General features: G+C 50.1%; 1 protein-coding gene across 1 annotated transcript in view; it reads left to right on the top strand.

The window, feature by feature from the left end:
* LOC115094596 (adhesion G-protein coupled receptor G4-like) overlaps positions 1-23526 on the top strand; it is a 143605-nt gene that overhangs the window by 99838 nt on the left and 20241 nt on the right. The window contains exon 9 of the mRNA XM_029607815.1: positions 14588-14633. The gene's annotated coding sequence lies outside the window, so the exon portion shown is untranslated. The remainder of the gene's footprint in view (positions 1-14587; positions 14634-23526) is intronic.

Genomic DNA, 23526 nt, shown 5'->3' with positions numbered 1-23526 from the left:
CTTTCCGTCCAGGCCTTATAGCCCTACGTGGGCTTGACTACTGTCCTCGACTGCTGTGCCTGTTCATCCAGGCCTTATGTCCCTACGTGGGATTCATCTCTATCCTCGTCTGCTGTGCCTGTTCATCCAGGTTTTGTGTCCCTACAAGGGTTTGACCTCAATTGCTTTGCCTTTCCATCAAGGCCTTATGTCCCTAGGTGGGATTGACCTCTGTCCTTGAATGCTGTGCCTGCCCTACAAGAGTTTGACTTTGATTGTCAGCCCTCTGGGGATAGGGAAATATCTACAGTTTCTGGCCGCATCTCAAAAAAGATATAATTGCGATGGAGAAGGTACAGAGAAGGGCTACCAAAATGATAAGGGGAATGGAACAACTCCCCTATGAGGAAAGACTAAAGAGGTTAGGACTTTTCAGCTTGGAGAAGAGACGACTAAGGGGGGATATGATAGAGGTGTTTAAAATCATGAGAGGTCTAGAATGGGTAGATGTGAATCGGTTATTTACTCTTTCGGATAGTAGAAAGACTAGGGGGCACTCCATGAAGTTAGCATGGGGCACATTTAAAACTAATCGGAGAAAGTTCTTTTCTACTCAATGCACAATTAAACTCTGGAATTTGTTGCCAGTGGATGTGGTTAGTGCAGTTAATATAGCTGTGTTTAAAAAAGGATTGGATAAGTTCTTGGAGGAGAAGTCCATTACCTGCTATTAAGTTCACTTAGAGAATAGCCAATGCCCTTAGCAATGGTTACATGGAATAGACTTAGTTTTTGGGTACTTGCCAGGTTCTTATGGCCTGGATTGGCCACTGTTGGAAACAGGATGCTGGGCTTGATGGACCCTTGGTCTGACCCAGTATGGCATTTTCTTATGTTCTTATGTTCTTACTATGAAGTGCTGGAAAATCGTGAAAAGTGGAATATAAATAAATTAAAAATAAAAAAAATAGCTGTGCCTGTCTGACCAGGCCTTATGTCCCTATGTGGGCTTAATCTCTGTCCTCGACTGCTGTGCCTGTTCGTCCAGGCCTTATGTCCCTAGGTGGGATTGACCTCTGTCCTCGACTGCTGTGCCTGTTCGTCCAGGCCTTATGTCCCTAGGTGGGATTGACCTCTGTCCGTGAATGCTGTGCATGTCCATCCAGGCCTTATGTCCCTACAAGGGTTTGACCTCGATTGCTTTGCCTTTCCGTCCAGGACTTATGTCCCTACATGGTCTTGACAACTGTCCTCGACTGCTGTACCTGTTCATCCAAGCCTTCTGTCCCTACAAGGGTTTGACCTCGATTGCTTTGCCTGTCCATCCAGGCCTTATGTCCCTAGGTGGGCTTGACCTCTCTCCTCGACTGCTGTGCCTGTTCGTCCAGGCCTTATATACCTAGGTGGGATTCACCTCTGTCCTCAACTGTTGTGCCTGTTCATCCAGGCCTTATGTGACTAGGAGGGATTGATCTCTGTCCTCAAACGCTGTGCCTGTCCATCCAGGCCTTATGCCCCAGGTGGGATTGCCCTCTGTCCTCGAATGCTGTGCCTCTCCATCCTGGCTTTATGTCCCTAGGTGGGATTGCCCTCTGTCCTAGAAAGCTGTGCCTGTCCGTCCAGGCCACTACCAGCTGTCATTCCCTGCAGGTTGAGTCCTTGGATCCTGGGGCTGGCTGGTTTTAGGTGGGCCTTTGTGGAGATGCTCTGGAGTATGGTCAATGTGTCCATGGGTCAGAGGCAGGTGGCTGGCAGGCAGGGTGAAGTCCAGGCCAAGGTTCAGTGGCAGGCGGCTAGCAGGCAAGATGAAGGCCAGACCGAGGTACCATGGCAGGCGGCTAGCAGGCAAGGCAAAGTCCAGTCCAAGGTCCAATGGCAGGCGGCTAGCAGGCAAGGTGAGGGCCAGTCAGAGGGTCAGAAGCCAGAGAGATCCATCCGAGGGGAGAAGGCACGAGGAGCAAGGAACTGGAACAGGATTCAGTAACTGGAACAGGAGTCAGGAACTGGAACAGAAGTACTACGAGAAAGCAGCGCAGGATCCCAAGAGGAAGCAACACAGGAGACTTGTTGCCAAGCCATCTGGGTTTAGCCCGAAGAGCCTTAAATAGACCAGGGGTTGATGATGTCATCCTCCAGGGTGGGCGTAGGTTTCCCACTGTTGGCCCTTTAAATTGCGGCCGGAGCCGCGCACACACACCAGGGGAACCCCGGGCAGGGCCAGAAGCTGGCGGTGTTCCATGCGCCAGTGAGACCAGGGAGGCCCTGACGTCAGAGAGTGTGAGTGGAGCCGAACAGGGGAGACATGCCGCTGAAGCCAAGAGCCAGGGGACCAGCGGCATGTCAGGGAGGCATTGAAGAGCAGGAGGAGCCAGCCTAGAGGTTCCACAGTCAGTAAGTGAAGGTTTCATCAACCATTACAGTCAATAAGTTTGTAATTCATGCCACCACTTTGGCACTCACTCCCAAACTTCTCAAGCCTCCTATGCAGGACCATATCAAAAGCTTTGCTGAAATCCAAGTAGATCACATCAAGTGGTCTTCCTCGATCCAATTCTCTAGTCACCCGTACTTTGGAACACCATGCCCACAGAGTTGAGACTACAATGCAACAACAAAACCTTTAGAAAAAATCTAAAAACCTGGCTTTTTAAACTAGCTTACCAAAAAGAGAAAGGAGAATAGTACTCAAGGGAAAGCAGGTACAAACAATTGAACTACAAACAATTGAACAACAAACACATAACCAAAATCAATATGTGTGTAACTTTTAAGCAGATTAAGTTTCATTCTTTTAAAGCTCAGCAAAAGAGTAAAAGTACAATGTTAAAGGTATTCTAGTAACCTAAACTGTTACAATGTGAATTGGAATTGAATCATTACACTTACCAATTAATATTATTTACAAACTATGTTACCGACCCTCAAATGGCACCTATGTAAATTAAGATACGTTAGCTTCTTTTTATGTGCCTTAATGTAAACCATTGTGACGGTTCCCACCAAACGACGGTATAGAAAAATGTTAAAATAAATAAATAAAATTTCCTATTCTGAATTTCCAAGGGTGTGAGGTCCAAGCAAACTATTTCAGGGGAAAAAAAACAAAAGTAGATCCTACTTCCTTTCTTGGGAAAGGAAGAGTGGCCTAGTGGTTAGAGAGATGAAGCTGGGTTTCTCTTTCTGATGCTCCTCGTGACCTTGGGCAAGATTTTATCTCTCATTGCCTCAGGTAATCAGATTGTAAAATCTTTGGATCATGGATTTAGTGCACCTGAAAACTTATCGTCATTGAACAGCACAGCAGACAATACATCCAGTAGCGCTATAAACATGAGAAGTATTATTATTAGGGGTGTGAATTGTGTGATCGATCGTCTTAACGATCGATTTTGGCTGGGGGGGGAAGGGAAATCTTATCGTCGTGTTTTTTTATTTTTTTTTTTAATCGTTAAAAATCGTAAATCGGGGGAGGGCGGGAAAACCGGCACATCAAAAAAACCCTAAAACCCACCCCGAACCTTTAAAACAAATCCCCCACCCTCCCGAACCCCACCAAAATGTTTTAAATTACCTGGGGTCCAGTGGGGGGGTCCCGACGCGATCTCCCTCTCTCTGGCCATGACTGCGTTGAGAGAAATGGTGCCGGTGGCCCTTTGTCCTTATCATGTGACAGGGCAAAGGTAGCGCCAGCGCCATTTTGGTTCCTGGTTCCCGACGTCACGCGTGCAGGAGATCGCCCCCGGACCCCCGCTGGACCCCCAGGGACTTTTGGCCAGCTTGGGGGGGCCTCCTGATCCCCACAAGACTTGCCAAAAGTCCAGCGGGGGTCCGGGAGCGACCTCCTGCGCGCGGGCCGTATTGCCAATCTTCAAAATGGCGCCGGTGCTACCTTTGCCCTCACTATGTCATACGGGCGACGGTCCCGCACGCAGGAGGTCGCTCCCGGACCCCCGCTGGACTTTTGGCAAGTCTTGTGGGGGTCAGGAGGCCTGTCACATGATAAGGGCATGATAAGGGCAAAGGGCCACCGGCGCCATTTCTCTCAATGCAGTCGTGGCCAGAGAGAGGAAGATCGCGTCGGGACCCCCCCACTGGACCCCAGGTAATTTAAAACATTTTGGGGGGGTTCGGGAGGGTGGGGGATTTGTTCTAAAGGTTCGGGGTGGGTTTTAGGGTTTTTTTGGTGTGCCGGTTTTCCCGCGCCCTATTTAATGATACAATACAAATGCCCCTGACGATAAATCGGGGGCATTTGTATTGTATCGTGCACTCTAATGATTTTGGACGATTTTAAAATTATCTGACTATAATTTTAATCGTTCAAAAACGATTCACATCCCTAATTATTATTGTCCACTGATTTTGATTGATTGATCTATAATGCTACCTGTTCTTGAGCTGACAGGAGCCCACGGCTGCAGGAACCTAACCATGAGTGCTATAGCAAAGTAGTATGCACTACTCCTCCTTCCCTATACTAGGGACCATTTCTAGTGGGATCCTAAGGGGATTTCTGCATATGTTTTCCCTTAACTCAGACTAGTGTTTCCCAACCATTGTGCCTTTAGACCTGATCAGGTGTGCCACAGAAAAGTCTCCACTGCCTGATGCTCAGCTCCAGACCAGCATCTGTGCTCTGCTCTCAGCATTTCACATTCAGACACCAGAAGTGGCTCTTGCTCATGTAGGAGCTCCTTTCTGAAAGCGTGTAACCATGCCTCTTCTTCCTGGCTGCACCATGAATCCCAGATTGTGGTAATTCATGGGCATCATGCAGCACATTGATGGCGAGCTGGGCCCCGCTTTAAGCAGGGCACACAGTACCTCCTTATCTTTCTCCTTTGAATCCTTTCAGCCTCTGATTTAGCCTTAGACTGAGTGAAGCAGGGAGTGTGCACTGAGCAATAGATATGATTCATTCTGAGCTTTAGGAGCAGGAGCAGCAGTAGAGGAGGTCTGGCAGCCACATGGAGCTGCCAAGGTATCAAACTGAGCCAGCTGCCCACATCACACTGACTTCTCCTGCACTCATTTATAGAGGGAACTTGATGGGTCTATAGGTGTCTCCATCCCCCACTCCCTTTTGTTTTAAAATTTGGCAGAGAGACTTGTGTGGTGTTTTAGTTCTTTCCTAGCTCTCCTTTTCACCTTATTAGTCCTCTCCATGCCCACATTGCCTGCCCCATGGAGGCTGGTGTGCTACACAACAGTTTTGATCATGTTAGTGTGCCGTGAGCTTGAAAAAGGTTGGGAAACATTGGTTTAGAGAAAGCCGGCATGCCTCCACCCATTAACAAGAGTAATACTGCACACTTCTGTGTGACATGCTTTCTGTGTTTGAGAGGTAGGAGCCTAAATCATCCCCTTTGAAAACTGACTAAGGCTGAGTATCTAAATGTAGAATCCTAAATATAGGATCCTAAAAAGTGGGTGGCTACTGGGGCAGACTGAGAGTGGGGAAAAAAGTGAGGTGCTTAGCACTCAGTTCCTGTATCTGGCACCTGAATTCTAGGCAAATGGACATACAGACTTAATTTGAGGCTCCTTATCTATAGATGTCCTCATGCAAGTGAATTTTCAACTGAAAACTTAGGTGCCTAAGTCTGGCTGAAAAGTTTCCTAAATTTAAGTGCCTAAAACTGAGAGCCCTAAATGAAGTACTGAGCATTTTCTAAAAATTGCCCCCCCCCCCCCCCCCCTTGGATAGATTGGAATATTATGATTCCAGTGGGCTGGAAAATATAAAATTGGCATACATGGTCCAGAAAAGGATGTCATCTGTTATGTCTCTGGAATAGTCTCTGTGTGAAGCGCACAACGTTGAAAACCTTTTGGTCAGAAAAGCTTATCTTCACTTACATCTCATTTCTAGTCAGAGTAGTCTGTCCTGTAAATCCCCTAGAGGGCTCGGTTTATTTATTTATTTATCTATTTATTTATTTATTTGTTTGTTTATTTAAAGTTTTTTATATACCGCGGCACGTAATGCACATCACCTCGGTGTACGGCACGTAATGCACATCACCTCGGTTTACACCTCGGTTTATGTGCTTTGGAGAAAACTCATGAAGTCACCAGGACATAAAAATTACTGAATAACATTAATACTCCTTGGATTGGTTCCATGTTGCATATTTACACTCCTTCGAGAACCCTGACATCCACTCATAAGGGTTTGTTGGAGGTTTCTCCCACAAATCGTGCACATCTTACTTAACCGTGTGACCTGGCCTTTTCAATTGCTGGGCCATCATTTCGGAACTCATTGCCTAAACAGCTGCAAACTATTTATTTATTTATTAGCATTTTTAAAAGCTCTCAAGACATCCCTCTTTACAATTGCCTTTGGTTTGTGCTCTCCTAATATGCTATTGCTGTTGAGAGTCCCTCCATTTATGTAATACTTAGCACTTACCAATATTATTCTCACTGGCATTATGTTTGTTTTTTTTTGTGATTTTATTATGTGCTATTACTTGCTATATTCTTGTTTTAGCTTTTATGTAAGTGCTAAACTGTATGTCATCCCGAACTTTCAGTGGGTGGGAACTATGAATCTTTTCAATAAATAAATTGCACATTCCATATCATAGTGCTATATGCAGCATAGTGCTTGCATAGTTGTGAGCAATGTCCTGTATGCCATTAGGGCTGTGGATATCAAAAGTCTATACCCCCCTGAACATTTTTCACATTTTGTTATGTCAGTACATTAGATTTGCATGCATTTAATTGAGGGTTTTTTTTCCCACACATTAACACACTATACGCTTTACCTTTTAGAACCAAAAATGTTTTACTGGGGACAAAGCATATGCATATCCACAAAACTGCCATCCTACCAATTTGTGAAGTGCTTTGGTTATTGTCACATGCACTCTCTGACCAATTATGGCCCTGGTGTTACAATTCCAGGTCCCAAGAGGATTGTCCTCACCTCTTGGCACTGGGTCCGGGCCATGGCCCTTCTTGCCCAAGCGGCGCCCGCTGGATCCCGTTACAGTCCTGCCGCTTCCCGGCTCCCCGGCTTGGCTCTAGCCTGCCCCTCAGCTCCTCAGTGGCGGAGGGATGCCGCTGCCTTGACCTCCATGTGGGCCGCCTCCCAGCCGCGGCAAGGGAGCGATGCCACACCACCTCATCTGGTCCTTGCTCCTAGGCACGCGTGAGCGCCGCTCACCCAGATTTAAAGGGGCCGCGGCAGGAAACCTTCCTACGTCCCCTAATGATGACATTGCATGTTCCGGGTATATAAGCTTGCCTTGGCAACGGGTCTCCTCGCTCTTGCTTGCTCGAGTTCCTGTAGTTGCTGTTCCAGTTCTCCTGTTCCTGCTGCCTGTTTCTGACCTTGGACCAGACCTGACCTCACTTACCGCTGCCTGCCTCTGAGCTTTGAACCAGACCTGACCTCGCTTACCGCTGCCTGCCTCTGATCTCTGGACCAGACCTGACCACGCTTGCCACTGCTCGCCTTGGACCTCTGTCCCAGACACGGCCTTGCCTCGTCCCTACACTCTCCTGGGCCAGGCCCTGCCACGCTCTCCACCTAGCCTGGCCTACTGGACTGGTCAGTGCCACCCTTGTCATCAGGCTTCCTGTCTCTCTCTCTTCTGGTTGCCAGTGTGCTCTACCTACTCCCTGGGATCATCCACGCAGAGGTGCACCTAAGACCATCCGGCCCTGGTACCCAAGGGCTCAACCTACACGGAACGCGGGCTGGTAGTGGCGAAGCTCCAGCTGGTTTCTGCTTCCCCATCCAGCCTTGCCACAGGTGGTACCAACACCACCTCGGGCCAAGGGTCCACAAATGCAACACATTGCCAAGGCCATGGAACCAGCTGAGGCATCCGCCTTACAGGCCATTCCTGGCCTGGCACACAAGATCCAGCAACAACAGCAGTACCTTGAGGCTCTGGCATCCTCCACTGAGTGGCTCAATGATCATCTCGACACCTGTCATTATCCTGCTGTGCCACTCTTGGCTCCCAGCCTCCCGGCGCAGCCATCTCCTATGAGGTCTCACCTTTCGCTCCAAGCCTCGCCTCGCTTCAATGGTGACCCTGCACAGTGCAGAGTGTTTATTAACCAATTCTACAGGTACTTCATACTCTAAGCTGCCACTTTCCCAGATGCCATGACAAAGATTACCTTCATCCTCTCATGACTCGAGGGAAGGGCCCTATTGGGCTTCACCACTCTGGGAGTGCTCTGACACCCTCCTCCAAGACCTGCCTCGTTTCATTGCCGAATTCCGGAAAACGTTCGATAACCCAGGGAGGACCGTGAACACCAGCTACGATCTCCTGCATCTCCGCCAGGATCGACGAGCTCTCTGCGACTATGTGATAGAGTTCCGTACATTGGCCTCTGAGCTGGCTTGGCAAGAGTACTCCCTTCACCCCTTCTTTCTGGATGGGCTATCCACCCCCACTAAAAGATGAACTCACCGCCCACGAGTTGCCTGGCTCCCTGGAGGGGTTGATCGACCTAGCCTGTCGTATTGATCGTCGGGCCCAAGAACGCAACTATGAACTGCGGCCCACCCATTGACCTCCTTCTGACCTCCTTCTGAAACATCCCCCACCAGGCTCCACCAGGGAAGGGTCCCTGTCAGGAGCTGCTAAACCTCGGACTTCCAAAGAGCCCATGCAGCTGGTCCGAGGCAAATTATCCCCCAAAGAGCGCCTTCGCAGGAGACAGTTGGGGCTCTGTCTATATTGCGGGGCTGAGGGGCATCATCTGACCAAATGCCCAGTCTGTCCGGGAAACTCCCCGGCCTAGGTGCAGCCTTCAGCTGTCATTTCCGGCCAAGCTCTCTTGCTGTCCCCACTCCTCTCCCACGCTAGCCCTGGTCAACTCCGGGGCTGGTGGGAACTTCCTGTGGGAAAACCTGGTGCATCACCTGCAAATCCTCATCAGGACGCTCGAGGTACCCCTGTCCATCACCTCCATACATGGGGATCATCTGCCAGGGAGCATAACCTGGATCATGGTACCCGTCCAACTGAAGATTGGCGTCCTTCACTGCGAAAAGATTGAGTTTTACATTCTGGAACAGTCCATCCACCCGCTGGTCCTGGGCCTGCCATGGCTCCAACGCCAATCTCCCCAATTCGACTGGGCCACCTTGCAGCTTTCGGAGTGGGGTCCTTGTTGCAGTCAGTCACATCCATGGAGGGTTCTCGGCCTCTCTCCCTTTCCACTGCAACCCCTGGGATACCTGCACCTTACTCTGACTACACCGATGTCTTCTCCAAACAGAAGGCCAACATTCTACCACCCCTGCAGAAATTCGACTGCGCCATCGAATTCCTGCCCGGGACCTTGCCTCCTTGGGGTCGGGTCTATCCTCTTTCCATTCCCGAGACCCAGGCGATGTTCAATTACATCAAGGAGAACCTGGAGAAAGGGTTCATCAGGCTCTCGTCACTCATGGGGGCGGGTTTTTTCTTCGTGACTAAGAAAGACGGATCCCTGCGCCCCTGTATCGATTACAGGAGTCTTAATGCCATCAACTGCAAAGACAAATATCCACTACCTCTAATCAATGAGCTCTTCAATCATCTGCAAGGGGCCACCATCTTCTCCAAACTCGACTTACAGGGCGCCTATAACCTGGTCCGGATCCGGCCCATGGACGTCTGGAAGACCGCCTTCAATACCCAAGATGGGCATTACGAGTATCTCATAATGCCCTTCGGCCTTTGCAATGCCCCGGCAGTCTTCCAACGAATGATGAATGAAATATTTCGGGACCTGCTCTACTCCAAAGTACTAGTTTACCTGGATGACATCCTGATTTACTTCTGGGACCAGGTTCTTCAATGTCTCCAGGATCATCACCAATACGCCAAACTGGACAAATGCATATTTGAAAAGCTGAGCTTTCCCTTTCTCGGCTACATAGTATCCAGGGTCGGTTTCGCGATGGATCCCGACAAGCTTCAGTCCATCCGAAATTAGTCTCTGCCCTCTGGCCTGCGCGTGCTCCAACGCTTCCTGGGGTTCGTTAACTACTATCGCCAGTTCATTGCCCACTATTCTGTCATTGCGGCGCCCCTCTCAGCCTTCACAAAGTAGGGTACAGATCCAAAGAGCTGGACTCCAGAGGCCATCTCGGCTTTCCAGACACTCAAGGAGGCTTTTCTTTAAAGACCGTGTCTGCAGCACCTGGACCCCAACTGAAAGTTCTTCGTTGATGTAGATGCCTCCTCGGTGGGAGTTGGCGCAGTCCTCAGCCAGTACTCTCCCAAGGACAAACTGCATTCATGCTCGTTTTATTCCTACAAGTTCTCTCCCACCGAAAGTAACTATGGAGTCGGCGATCACAAGTTGCTTGCCATCAATCTAGCCCTGAAAGAATGGCATCCTTGGCTCGAGGGAGCGCAACACCGGTTCGTTGTCTACACTGACCACAAGAACCTCGAACACTTGAAGCAGGCCCAGCGCCTCAATGCCAGACAAGCCCATTGGTCGCCCTTCTTTTCACTCTTCGACTTTGAACTCAGATACCACCCAGGAGAAAAGAATCTACAAGCAGATGCGCTGTCACGTTCTTTCGAGCCAGAAGATGCACTCGACACTCCTCAGCATATCCTGCTCGTATCCACCTCCTCACCTCCACTCCAATTCCCATAGGGAAGACGGTAGTTCCCTGCCGACTCCGCAGAAAGGTCCTCCAATGGGCCCACAATTCCCGACTCACCAGGCACCCGGGTGGGCCCGCACCTTAAATCTGCTTCAGCGGTATTATTGGTGGCCCAACATGAGCCAGGACGCCCGTGCCTATTTGGACTCCTGCGCCACATGTGCCCAATAGAAGGTGCCCGTGGGTCATCCATGGGGGCTCCTTCAACCCTTACTGGCTCCAAAAGCTCCATGAGTCCATGTCTCCATGGACTTTGTGGTGGATCTCTCGAAGTCCGATGGCCATACCACGATCTGGGTGATTATGGACCGTTTTTCAAAAATGGCCCACTTCATTCCACTGCCTGCCCTGCCATCCGCTCACGAACTGACTCGCCTCTTCTTCATCCACATCTTCCAGCTACATGGTCTGCCCAAATACATCACCTCTGACTGTGGGCCCTAGTTCGTAGCCCGGTACTGGTGAGCCAAAAGTTCGGGGTCAAGTTATGTCTCACCACCACTTACCATCCTCAAGCAAATGGGCAGGCAGAGTGTACCAATCATTCCCTGAAGACCTTCCTGAGGGCCTACTCCAATGAGCAACAGGACAATTAGGTGCAACTGCTACCCTGGCAGAATTTTCACATAATTCTCATGTCTGTGAATCCACCGGAGCCTCTCCGTTCTCCATTGTTTACGGCCATCAGCCACAACCTCCGCTGCCCATACGACTATCCGTCTCCTCTCCTGCGGCCCAAGCCACCGCCCAAGCTCTGCATGCAGTCTGGGTTCGTACGACCAAGGTGCTCCAGGAGGCTGCCAACTGCGCCAAAAGGACCACAGACGATCACCGCAGACCAGCACCCATCTTCCATCCGGAAGATAAAATGTGACAGAGCACATGCCATATATGCCTGAAATTGCCGTCGCAATGCCTGGCTCCCAAGTACATTGGATTGTTCTCGTTTGCCAGACGCGTGGAACAGTCACCTACCAGCTCCTTCTTCTGCGCTCCTTGTGCATCCACAACACAATCCACGTTTCTCTACTCAACTGCTGATCCTTTCTTGGCCATCTCAAAAACTTCCCGAACCTCCTTGGCTGTCCTCAGAACTGGATCCTAACTACCAGGGGTGAGAAGTCCTCGACGTCTGGAAGAGGGGACAAAGGTGGGAGTACCTTCTTTCATGGCAGGGTTATGGCCCTGAAGAGAATTTGTGGGAGCCAACTTCCAACATTCTGGACAAAGAACTCTTGAGAAAATTCCACACACTTCACCCCGGAAGCCCAGAGCCCCCGGGAGGGGCCGTAAGGGGGGGGGGGGGTACTGTTACAATTCCCGGTCCCAAGAGGCCTGTCCTCACCTCTCGGCATCAGGTCCAGGCCGCAGCCCTTCTCGCCCCGGCGGCGCCCGCTGGATCCCTTCGCAGTCCTGCCGCTTCCGGCTTCCTGGCTCGGCTCCAGCCTGCCCCTCAGCTCCTCTGCGGCGGAGGCATGCCGCCGCCTCAACCTCCATGTGGGCCACCACCCAGCCTTGGCGAGCAACGCCACGCTGCCTTCTCCGGTCCCTGCCCCTAGGCGTGCACGTGCCGCTGACCCAGATTTAAAGAGGCCGCAGCGGAAAACCTTTACGCAGCCCCTAGTGATGATGTTGCATATCCCGGGTATATAAGGCAAGCCCTGACACTCAGAGCTTGCCTTGGCAAGAGGTCTTCTTGCTCTCACTTGCTTGAGTTCCTGTAGTTTCTGTTCCAGTTCTGTTCCTGCTGCCTGCCTCTGACCTTTGGACCTAACCTTACCTCATTTATCGCTGCCCGCCTCTGACCTTTGGACCGGACCTGACCTTGCTTACCACTACCTGCCTCTGATCTCTGGATCACACCCCACCACGCTTGCCACTTGTTGCCTCGGGCCTCTGTCCCGGACACGGCCTTGCCTCGTCCCTACACTGACCTGGGCCAGGCCCGGCCACACTCTCCACCTAGCCTGGCCTACTAGACTGGATCAGTGCCACCCTTGGCATCAGGCCTCCAGCCTCTCTCTACTGATTGCCACTATGCTCTCTCACCTACTCCCTGGGATCATCTACGCAGAGGCCCACATAAGACCAGCCGGCCCCGGTACCCAAGGGCTCAACCTGCGGGGAACACCGGCTGGTAGTGGCGAAGCTCCAGCTGGCCTCTGCTTCCCATCCAGCCTCGCCATCCGACGGTAGGGACCTCGGGCCAAGGGTCCACGAACGCAACACCTGGAAGCCTGTAGTACTTTAAAAATTGCCACTGGTCTCTTGGTTGCCTTCCAGTCTCCTTCTTTCTTGGTCCCTGAATGTAATTTGCTTTGAAGTGTCTGAAAGGTAGAATATAAAAAAATTTTAAGAAAATCAATCATCCAGTTTGGAGGGATGGCCTGATCTAGACAGGGTCTTGATAGTGCCATACATATTTCTTGACCACGCTTTGAGGGACACTTGAGGACTTTTCAATTCTTTTATTCCCAACCCCACATCTGGGCCTTCCCACTACTTTGTCCTAGAGTTCTTTGACAGCTCCTTGGAGCTCAGGGTAGGATATTTGCTTTGAAATGCACTACCCAGGAGAGAAAACCAACAGAAACTGCTGAATTTATCCTGGCATCATATGAATCAGTATAATTTGACACAGGTAGAGCCTAATCACGGAGTGTGCTTTTGAAAGAAATTAGTTAGTTACACCAGAACTTTAAGAGGTAGATCTTAAATAAGTACGCGCACGTGTACTTTTGTTCGTGCAACCGTCGCAAACAAAAGTACGCCGGATTTTATAAGATACACGCGTATCTTATAAAATCCGGGGTCGGCGCGCGCAAGGCTGCGCAAAATCGGCAGCCTGTGCGCGCTGATCCGCACAGCCTACCTCGGAGGGAACTTTCCTTCCGCATCCCTCCACCTTCCCCTCCCTTCCCCTGTCTAACCCACCCCCGAGCCCTAGCTAAATCCCCCCCTACCTTTGTTGTGCAAGTTACGCCTGCTTGAAGCAGGCGTAACTTGCACACGCCGCCTCGGCATCCCCCAGCACATGCCGCAGTGCCGGGGGACTCGGGACTGCCCTCCTGGCCCGCTCCCAAACCGTCACCACGCCCCTGGACCTGCCCCGGCCCGCCCCTGACCCCGGACATGCACCCTGACATGCCCCTCCCGCCCCTTTTACGAAACCCCGGGACTTACGCGCGTCCCGGGACTTTGTGCGCGCAGGGCTTTTAAAATCTAGCCCTAAGTATTTAAGATTGCTACAAAAGTACAAAGTTGTAGACTCTTATCCGATCAAGCTATTCCATGTTTTTTTTTCTACTTCATTTTCTAAGGAATTCCGGTATATATTTTTCATTTAGCAGTTGTGGGGTGGGATGCATGGATACATTTATTTATCTAAAAAAATTTAACCTGCACATCAACATTTCTAGGCAAAGCACCATTCAGAAATATACATACTATAACAAACGGATACAAGCAAGTACAACACCAAATGAAAACATTGTTTTAGTGCATTTTACTTTCAGTCTATACAGCAACAAAAAATTACATTTTGGAAAGTGGATGAATACTTCTTATATCTTGGGTTACCAACTGGCTCCAGATTTTCAGGACAGGTTGATCCTGTCCTGGTTTTACCCCATTGCATGCTAGGACTTATTCTGATTTCCCTATTGCATTCCTTAAGAAAAGCAAGAAAATAAATACCCGAATGCAGGTAAAAGCAGGCCTGGATCAACCTGTCCTGAAAATCTGGAGCCAGTTGGCAACCCTACCTATAGCCACTATATGGAATTACTTTACTTTTCCTCTGTAGCCTTTTGTACTCCCAAGAATGTGTGAAAAGTGTCTCCTCATTACTTCTTTGCATATGTAAATAATTAAGACAAACTGTAAATGAATTTATCAGATAATTTAGCAAAGTTTTCACAGTCAAAATTATCAATGGATAACACCAATTTTCTCTTCTTTCAGGACATGAGGCCAGTACACTGTGTATTTTGGGACTATGAAATGAATGGTAGGAAAATTATTATTATTTTATTTAACTCAACAAACGACTCATTTACATACTTAGGAGGACCTCCCCCTGCTCCCCCCACCCCCTTTTGGCTTGTTGACTAAAATTGGGGAGCTACAATGCCAGGGTTCATCTGGTTGGAGGGTAGGGTCCTGGGTGCAGTTGTGGATATGGTTGTCCTGATTAGGTCTCACACCACCTATTCTAGTCACTGGGCAGGGGGTCCTCCAGGAGGAGGAAAGAAAACAAAACTTACACTCTCCATATAATGTTTTAATGTCCAGTGAGAAGCAAAAATCACAGAGTCCAAGAATGGTTTTCTATATAAAAGTTTTCTTGAGTTTGAAAATCAAAATCCAAGCCAGAAAAGAAAAAATGAGAAACAATATCAGAAAAATCAAAGTTAGGAAAACTATTGCTTCTTTATCCATGGCACTCCTCCTAGAAGTTCTTCTTACCCCCTGCATCAGCATCCACTTCCATGATCTCTTCCCCTTGGAGGTAGGGTAATAGCTTTTTAATTCCAGCAGGAACAAAGGCTAGAAAAAGGTGACCAAACCCATTGTCCAAAAGGCTTCAAAAGATAAGTCCAAAAGGTTTTCGGGCCGATACAGTAAAGCACGGCCGCGGTTACCCCGTTTCTAACCCGCTCTGTACGCACAATTTTGGCGCGTATGTCTAACCCGCGATTCAGTATCCAGTTTTACGCGCCCTTACCGCTTCTTGAAATCGACGCGTATCCCTTTCTGCCCGCGGCATGTATATGATATGTTAATGATCAGATTAGCTATTCCCTCCGATACAGTAACGTGCGCTCAGATTATCGCCTTTTTAACCAGCTATTTTGCCGCATCTTTAACCTGAAAATTTACCGCCTACCCTGACCCTGGCGTTAGTGTGGTTTCAGTCAGCTTCCCGCTGCCTTGAGCTGTATCTTCACCCCCTCTGGATCCCTCCTTCAACCTTCCTTGCAGGCGACAATCCCTCCCCCCCTGCGAGGAGAGGGGAGCTGGAGACCCAGAAAGCCTTCCCTTCTCCTCCCCGAGCGTGGCGGAGCAGTTTAGCAGGGAGGTCGCGGTGTCCATTCATGTGAAAATACTTAAACCCTGTCCTAAGTGTCTGGCCAGGTCCATACAGGAAACCCTATTATTTACTATATTTAAGGTATTTATGCTACTCACCCTCTAGTTCTTTGGAGGGCCACAGGGAGTCCTAGTTGTTGCTACTCAAGGCTTAAGGCAGCGGGAGGTTGCAGCAATCCGTTCATGGACCTTCCCGCTGCCTTGAGCGCCTGACTGGGCACCCAAGTCACTTGGGCGCCCAGCCAGGCGCTCAAGGCAGCGGGAGGTCGCGGCGACCGTTCATGGACAGATTCCTGGGAGAGGGAGAGACAAGACAAAGCTAGAGTGTATCCTTGAACCAGCGAGATGAGCCGCGACCTCCCGCTGCCTTGGGCGCCCAGCCAGACAGCGGGAGGTCGCGGCTCATCTCGCTGGTTCAAGGAGACACTCTAGCTTCGTCTCGTTTCTCCCTCTCCCAAGAATTTGTCCATGAAAGGTCGCCGCGACCTCCCGCTGCCTTGAGCGCCTGGCTGGGAGCCCAAGCGGCTTGGGCTCCCAGCCAGGCGCTCAAGGCAGCAGGAAGGTCCATGAACGGTCGCCGCGACCTCCCGCTGGTTTGGATATGCCATACTATATTCAGTTGTGAACATTTTGAGTGTGAGAAGTCTTATTTTTAAGGCAGTCTGGCTTGAATGTTTTGTGAGTCATCTGAGGTTTGCCTAGCTTACAAGCCAGTGAGTTTGCAGGAGGATTTATCCATGATATAAATAGTTCTGTCCCCTCTCTCACCGAGACCTTTGATGGCAGGCTTACAGCATCTGTCAGCCAATTGGGTTTCCAGGTCAGAGACTTTAGATCTCAGCCTGGAGGAATAAGTCAGCTTAAAAACCTCAAGTCAAGCTAGGGCTGGCTTGAATTTTTGTTGAGTCGGGTCACAAAATTGCAAATTCAGTTTGAACTGCTTTAATTCAGGGTCTTCTGTGGCTCAGATTGTTTTAAAGTACACACAATAACCTCTGGTTTAGGGTTGCCAACTGTCTGGATTTCTTCTGAACTATACAGATTTTTTGTTTCTCATTTGGAAGCGAAAAGGAGGGCTAAAAAGTCCAAAAATAGTCCAGACTTTAGTTCTCTGAGATTTTTCTTTTGGGGAGCTGGACCATGTATTATCTGCTGTAGGTTTATTTCTCTCAGTTGATGAAGAGAGGTGGTGATGCACTGCCTGGTCTTCCCCGGATGTAGAGAGAGCTTTACGTTGAGGCTTGGTGAGGGGAATGGGTAGCAGGGCTGTTTATTCTGCTTGCTGTGCCCGGGGCTTCTCCTAGCTGTATCTGCCACTACAGGCATGCTATGGTCTGACAGATGACTCATTCAGCTGCTCACCATCAGTCAAAGAAAAAGAGAAGCTCCTCAACACCATTGGCACAAAGAACAAAAACACCTAGTGCTGGCAGGGCCGTTGGCCTCCAGAAAAGAAGAAGTCCCACAGGGATGTCGGCGACTCAAAGAAGAAAAGAGGCTTGATGCCAGCAAAGGCCTGAGAAGCAAAGGACAGGCCCCATCGGCCCAAAGCAAAGAACAGGCCCCATCGGCGTTCCCCATCCTGCCAGTGGCCTGAAGAAGAAAAGAGACTTAAAGCTGGCAGAGCCCTCAGAAGTAAAGGACAGGCCCTGCAAGCTCATCACCCTGAAGCAAAAGACATGCCCTGTCCCCCAAAGCAAATAACAGGCCCTGTCAGATAATTCCCCATCCTGCCGGCGGCCTGGGCCTAAGAAGAAAGAGGCCTGGCACAACAGAACCATCGACCAGAAGAAAATGAGAGGCACTGCAGAGCCATTGGCAGACCCCATCCCACCAGCAACCCGAAGATGAGGAGAGGCGCGGTCTCAGTTTATGTGTGAAAGATTGTGCATAGGTGTATGTATTTGTATATGTGTTCAGTTTTTGTCTACACATTTCTAGTTATAGCTAAGGTCTTTTTATTCTGAATTTGATGAGTGTTTCTCTGTGTTCTGCATGTATGAGGGGTTGCCAACCAGCATCTTGCAAGCTGCATAAACTGGCTGTGGAACCAGGTACTCTCCTGGAGAGTAGGGGTGCTGAGAAGGGGTAGGAATGAGAAAGGGAGGGGGCTGCTGTAGGCTGCGGAAGGGCTGACAACAAGCAAGAACTTTACATAATGATATGGCAGTGCTAGGGCAGGGTGGCACTCACTGAGTGAATTCATGAGCAGCAGCACAACAGCAGAATATATATGTGTGTGTGTGTGTGTGTGTGTGTGTGTGTGAGTCTGTGTAAGAATGAGTCTTGTGTCCTGAGAGGGTGAAGGTGAGTGTGTATGTGTCTTTGTGTGTATGTGTCAGAGATGTGTGTGTGTGTGTGAATCTTTGTGTCTGAGAGGGTGAGTTTATGTCTTTGTGTGTGTATCTGAAAGGGAGAGTGTGTGTGTGTGTTTGTTTTTTTTTGGGGGGGGTGTTTTTGAGGAGGTGTGTGTATGTGAGTCTTTGTGTCTAATAGACTGTGTGTGTGTGTCTCTTTGTGTCTGAGGGGATGACTATGTGTGTTTATTTTATTTTATTTAAAAGATCTCTTATATATCGCTACTCATTACGTCACAGCAGTTTACAGGATGCCATACACATTAGCGTAATTGTGTCTACATTAAAAACATATAAAACCAATACAGAAGGAAGAAAAGAAACATATCATAATGTACAAAATAAAACATATACAGTAACATTACCTGAATAGCCTTTCTTTACTATGAAGTTATACTGTCAATTGCAAATTTCTCAGCATACAGCCAGGTCTTTATATCTTTTTTAAAGATGTGTTCTGAAATATTCTGGCAAGGTATTCCACAAGGCTGGGCCAGCAACTGAGATAGCTCTGTCTCTTGCCTCACTAATGTGTTAGAATCCCCGGCCGCGGGTGGCCGTGGCCATGGCCGGCTCCTCCTACCTCCCCTCCAGACACCGGGACCGTTGTCTGCATCAGCGCAGCAGCTGGAAGGCGTCCCCGATAGAAGCCACTGGCCTTATCTTCCTTCGCAGTGCCTACCGCCGAATTAGTGCCGCATTCCATGGCAAGAGAAACGTCCCTTGGTCTCCTCTTCGCGGCCCACGCCGCAGGTCAAACACCATGATGGACAGGGTCCTCCCTAGGTGCACAGCCATGCCCCCTAAGCTTCTTTTAAAGGGCCAGCACTGATAATTGCTGCTCAGCCTCCTGAATGACATCAGGAGCCAAGAACTATTTCTGGGAGCCTCCTCTTCCTATTCTTCAACTTGGCAACGAGTCTGCTTCACTCCATGCAGTCTTCTGAGCTGCGTTGGTGTCCTGTTTCCTGTTCCTGCCTTCCGAGTCCTGTTCCTGCCTTCCGAATCCCGTTCCTGCCTTCCGAGTCTGGTTCCTGCCTTCTGGCTTCTGACCTCGGACTTACTTTCGGTGATCCTTCTGGCTTTGACCTCGGACTGGCTATCAGGCGACTCTCTGGCTTCTGACCTTGGACTGGCTTTCAGTGATTTTCCTGGCCTCGTCCTCGGACTGGCTATCGGCGACTCTCTGGCTTCTGACCTTGGACTGGCTATCGGTGATCCCCTGGCTGCTGACCCTGGACTGACTTTGAATGACTCTCCCGGCTGTGCATCCACCGTCTTCGCAGGGGCCCACCTAAAACCAGCCGGCTCTACGCACCCAAGGGCTCTACCCGCAGGGAACGGGGCTGGTATTGGTGAAGCTCCGGCCGGCCCCTGCGTCAGCTCAGCCTCGCCTCCCGACGGTGGGGACATGTGGGGATTCGCCCTCTCAGGTTGTGCCAACTCCCCCTTGGGCAAGGGGTCCACACCCACCTTCAACTGCACAACAGATTGCCAAGTCCATGGACCTGGCAGAGTCTTCGGCCCTCCAAGCCATTCCGGGCCTAGCTCAAAGGATCCTTGAGCAGCAGAAGGCCATAGAGAATCTAAATCGACGATTGGACTCCCCAGCTCCGGTGTTCGCTGCCTCCCTACTGAAACCTACCGATGCCCAGCACCTCTCCTCTGGTTCCGGGAGCTCGCCCGGTGATTCCTCTACCGGCTCCTCCACGCTTCTTGGGGGACCCACAGTCTTGCAGGGGCTTCATTAATCAGTGCAACATGCACTTCAGCTTACAACCAACTCTCTTCCCTGAGGCTGTCACTAATACTAAGTATAATTTGTCTCTTCTCGATGGAAAAGCCCTGGCCTGGGCATCTCATCCATGGGAACGTGCGGGATTTGAATGATTTCCTGACTCTTCCGCACCATGTTCGAAGAACCCACTCAGCAGGCGGCATCCGGGGTGACCCTTCTCAACTTACGTCAAGTTTCGCGGACATTGTCTGAGTATGTCATCGAGTTTCGAACTCTGTCCACCGAGCTCCACTGGGACACTAGTTGTCTGAGGGCTATTTTTCTGGAAGGCTTAAATCCCAGAGTCAAAGACAAAGTCACAGCCCGTGAGCTACCTGAATCTCTAGACTCATTGATCGACCTGACAGGGCGCATCGACAAGCGTCTCCAAGAATGCTCCCGGGAGGTTCAATGCTCAGGAAAACCCTACGCTGTTTCCCAGTGTCTCTGGCGCTCACCTTCTCCAAAGTTCGATTCTGGCACCCCAGGAACCACCGCGGAGGAGCCCATGCAACTGGGTTGGGGTAAATTAACCCCTCAGGAATGCCTTAGGCACCGGCAAGGCGGTCCCTGTCTCTTCTGTGGTACAGCAGGACATGTGCTGGCATCATGCCCAGTGAGTCCGGGAAACTACCGGGCCTAGGATCTGAAGGAGGACTCTTCCTAGGTCTTGCCTCACCCGCTCCTCCACTGACACTACCTGTTACCCTAAAGGCAGAGTTCTTCGACTTCTACACCTTGGCCCTGTGGATTCGGGGGTCGGGGGCAACTTTATCATGAAGAGTTTGGTGGAACATCTTCAGCTTCCGCTCCATTGCTCCCCGGTTCCGTTGGTTTTCTCATCTATCCAGGGTGAACCTTTATTGGGCCGAGTCATCCACATGACCGCACCTATCTTAATCCGCACCAGAGCGCTTCACAAGGAGTATCTAGCGTTCCATGTGCTGGATCGGGCCATACACCCCATTGTGCTAGGGCTCCCCTGGCTGCAAGCACATTCCTCCCAATTCAACTGGAAGACTTTGCAATTGGCCCGCTGGAGTCCCGCCTGTCAAGGCACCTGTCTCGTTACTGTCTCCCCCGAGCGCTGTCTGGCTGCAACCACCCTTCCAGCCGGGTTACCGTCACAATATACTTCATTCGCGGATGTGTTCTCTAAGGAGGGAGCCGAGATCCTACCACCTCATCGGCTATTTGATTGTGCAATCAACTTGCTACCTGGCTCTGAGCCGCCCCAGGGACGTACATATCCTCTCTCACCTACCGAGACCCAGGCTATGTCTAACTACAATCGAGAAAACGTGGACAGGGGTTTTATCCACAAGTCTACTTCTCCCACTGGAGCCAGGTTCTTTTTTGTGGGCAAAAAGGATGGGACACTCTGGCCCTGTATCGATTACCGCGGCCTCAACGCTAGAACTATCAAGGATCACTATCCACTCCCATTAATTTCAGAGCTCTTTGATCATCTCCAGGGAGTGCAGGTCTTTACTAAGCTGGATCTCAGGGGAGCCTACAACTTAATCCGTATTAAGGAAGGTGACGAGTGGAAAATGGCCTTCAATACCAGAGACGGGCACTATGAGAACCTGGTTATGCCCTTTGGACTTAGTAACACCCCGTCCGTCTTCAAAAATCTAATTAATGAAATCTTCCGAGACTTGTTATACCGATCTGTCGTCTACCTGGGTGATATCTTGGTATTCTCTCGATCCCTGCAAGAGTACCGCAGAGACGTCTCCCGGGTATTCCAACATCTCCGGGAAAATCAGCTGTATGCTAAACTTGAAAAATGCGCCTTCAAACAAGAAGCCCTTCCATTCTTGGGGTACATCATCTCGAGGAAGGGATATAGCATGGACCCTGAAAAACTCAAAGGCATCCAAGACTGGCCTCAGCCCTCCGGATTATGTCCATTACAGCGATTCTTAAACTTCGCTAATTATTACCGTTCTTTTATCCTCAACTATGCCTCCCTGGTGGCTCCTCTAACTGCCTTAACTCAGAAGGGAGCCGACCCCCAAGCATTGGCCGCCCGAGGCGGTCTCCACCTTTCTCCATTTGAAAGAGGCCTTTCTCCATGAACCATGTCTCCACCATCCTGATCCTCGACGTCCTTTTATTGTCTAAGTGGATGCCTCTGAAGGAGTTGGGGCTGTTCTCAGCCAATACTCCACCAACAACACCCTCCATTCTTGTTTGTTTCTCTCCTGCCAGTTCTCTGCAGCAGAACGCAACTACGCCATTGGCGATAAGGAACTCCTTGCCATCAAAATGGCCTTTGAAGAATGGCGCCCCTGGTTGGAAGGGGCCCAGCATCAAATTACGGTCTACACAGACCATAAGAATTTAGAATACCTGCACCGAGCCCAACGTCTCAACCCACGGCAGGTCCGTTGGGCCATATTTTTTACGAGGTTTGACTTCGTCCTGCGATATCGTCCAGCCACTAAGAACTTGAAGGTGGATACTCTCTCTCGAGCCTTCGATCTCACAGATATTTCGGAACTTCCCAGCTTCATCATCGACCCAACGAGTTCTGCTGATTCCCCCAGGGAAGACGTTTGTTCCACCACGACTCCGGAATCAAGTATTGACCTGGGCCCATGATTCCCACAGCGTGGGCCATCCAGGACAACCCCGTACCCTGGTCGCTCTTCGCTGGTTTTACTGGTGGCCAGGGATGGCTAAGGATACCTGGTCCTACGTTGAATCATGCCCCACGTGTGCCCGTCATAAAAATCCCACGGGTCTACCTTGGGGTCTACTTCCCATTCCCAGTGAATCCACTTCCCATTCCCAGTGAATCTTGGACACACATTTTGACCGATTTTGTGGTTGACTTACCGCCTTCCAAAGGCAACACTGCTATCTGGGTCGTCGTCGACCATTTTTCTAAAATGGCCCACTTCGTGGCATTACCAGGATTACCTTCTGTACCTCAGTTAGCCCAACTGTTTATCCACCACATATTTCACCTTCATGGCCTGCCCAAGGTCATCCTATCTGACCGCAGACTCCAGTTCACAGCTAAATTTTGGAAATTCCTTTGTCAGACGTTCGATGCCACCCTGGAATTTACATCTGCCTACCATCCACAAACCAATGGTCAAACAGAAAGAACTAATCGAAACCTCAAACAATTTCTGCGAGCGTACGTGAACAACAAATAAGACAATTGGGCGGATCTACTACCCTGGGCCGAATTCGCCCTTAACTCTCATCCATTCGCCGCTACCAGCTCTTCGCCCTTTCAAATAGTATATGGCAAGCAACCCCTCCCACCTCTGCCCATGTCCGTGACCGTCCCTTCACTGGCAGCTCAGCTATCCGCCAGGGAACTTCACTGACTCTGGACTTTCACCCAACAAACTCTGCATAAAGCCAGTCAAGCAGCCAAAAAATTTTCAGACCTTCATCGAAGACCTAGCCCACCTTTTCAATCTGGCCAGAAGGTGTGGCTGAGTACACAGTTTATCCATCTGAAACTACCATCGATGCATGTTGCTCCACGTTTCATCAGCCCGTTTCCAATACTCCACCGCATAGGCTCTGTGGCTTACCAGCTCAACTCCCGTCCTCCCTTAAAATCCACAACACCTTCCACGTGTCTCTCTTAAAACCACTGGTATTGACGTGGCCACCTAAAATGCCACCTAAACCGCAGCCTCTCTCCT

The sequence above is a fragment of the Rhinatrema bivittatum genome, chromosome 6 (genome assembly GCF_901001135.1).
Source record: "Rhinatrema bivittatum chromosome 6, aRhiBiv1.1, whole genome shotgun sequence".
NCBI lineage: Eukaryota > Metazoa > Chordata > Amphibia > Gymnophiona > Rhinatrematidae > Rhinatrema > Rhinatrema bivittatum.
Note: the sequence above shows the minus strand (reverse complement) of the source record. Positions and strands in the feature narration are given on the sequence as shown.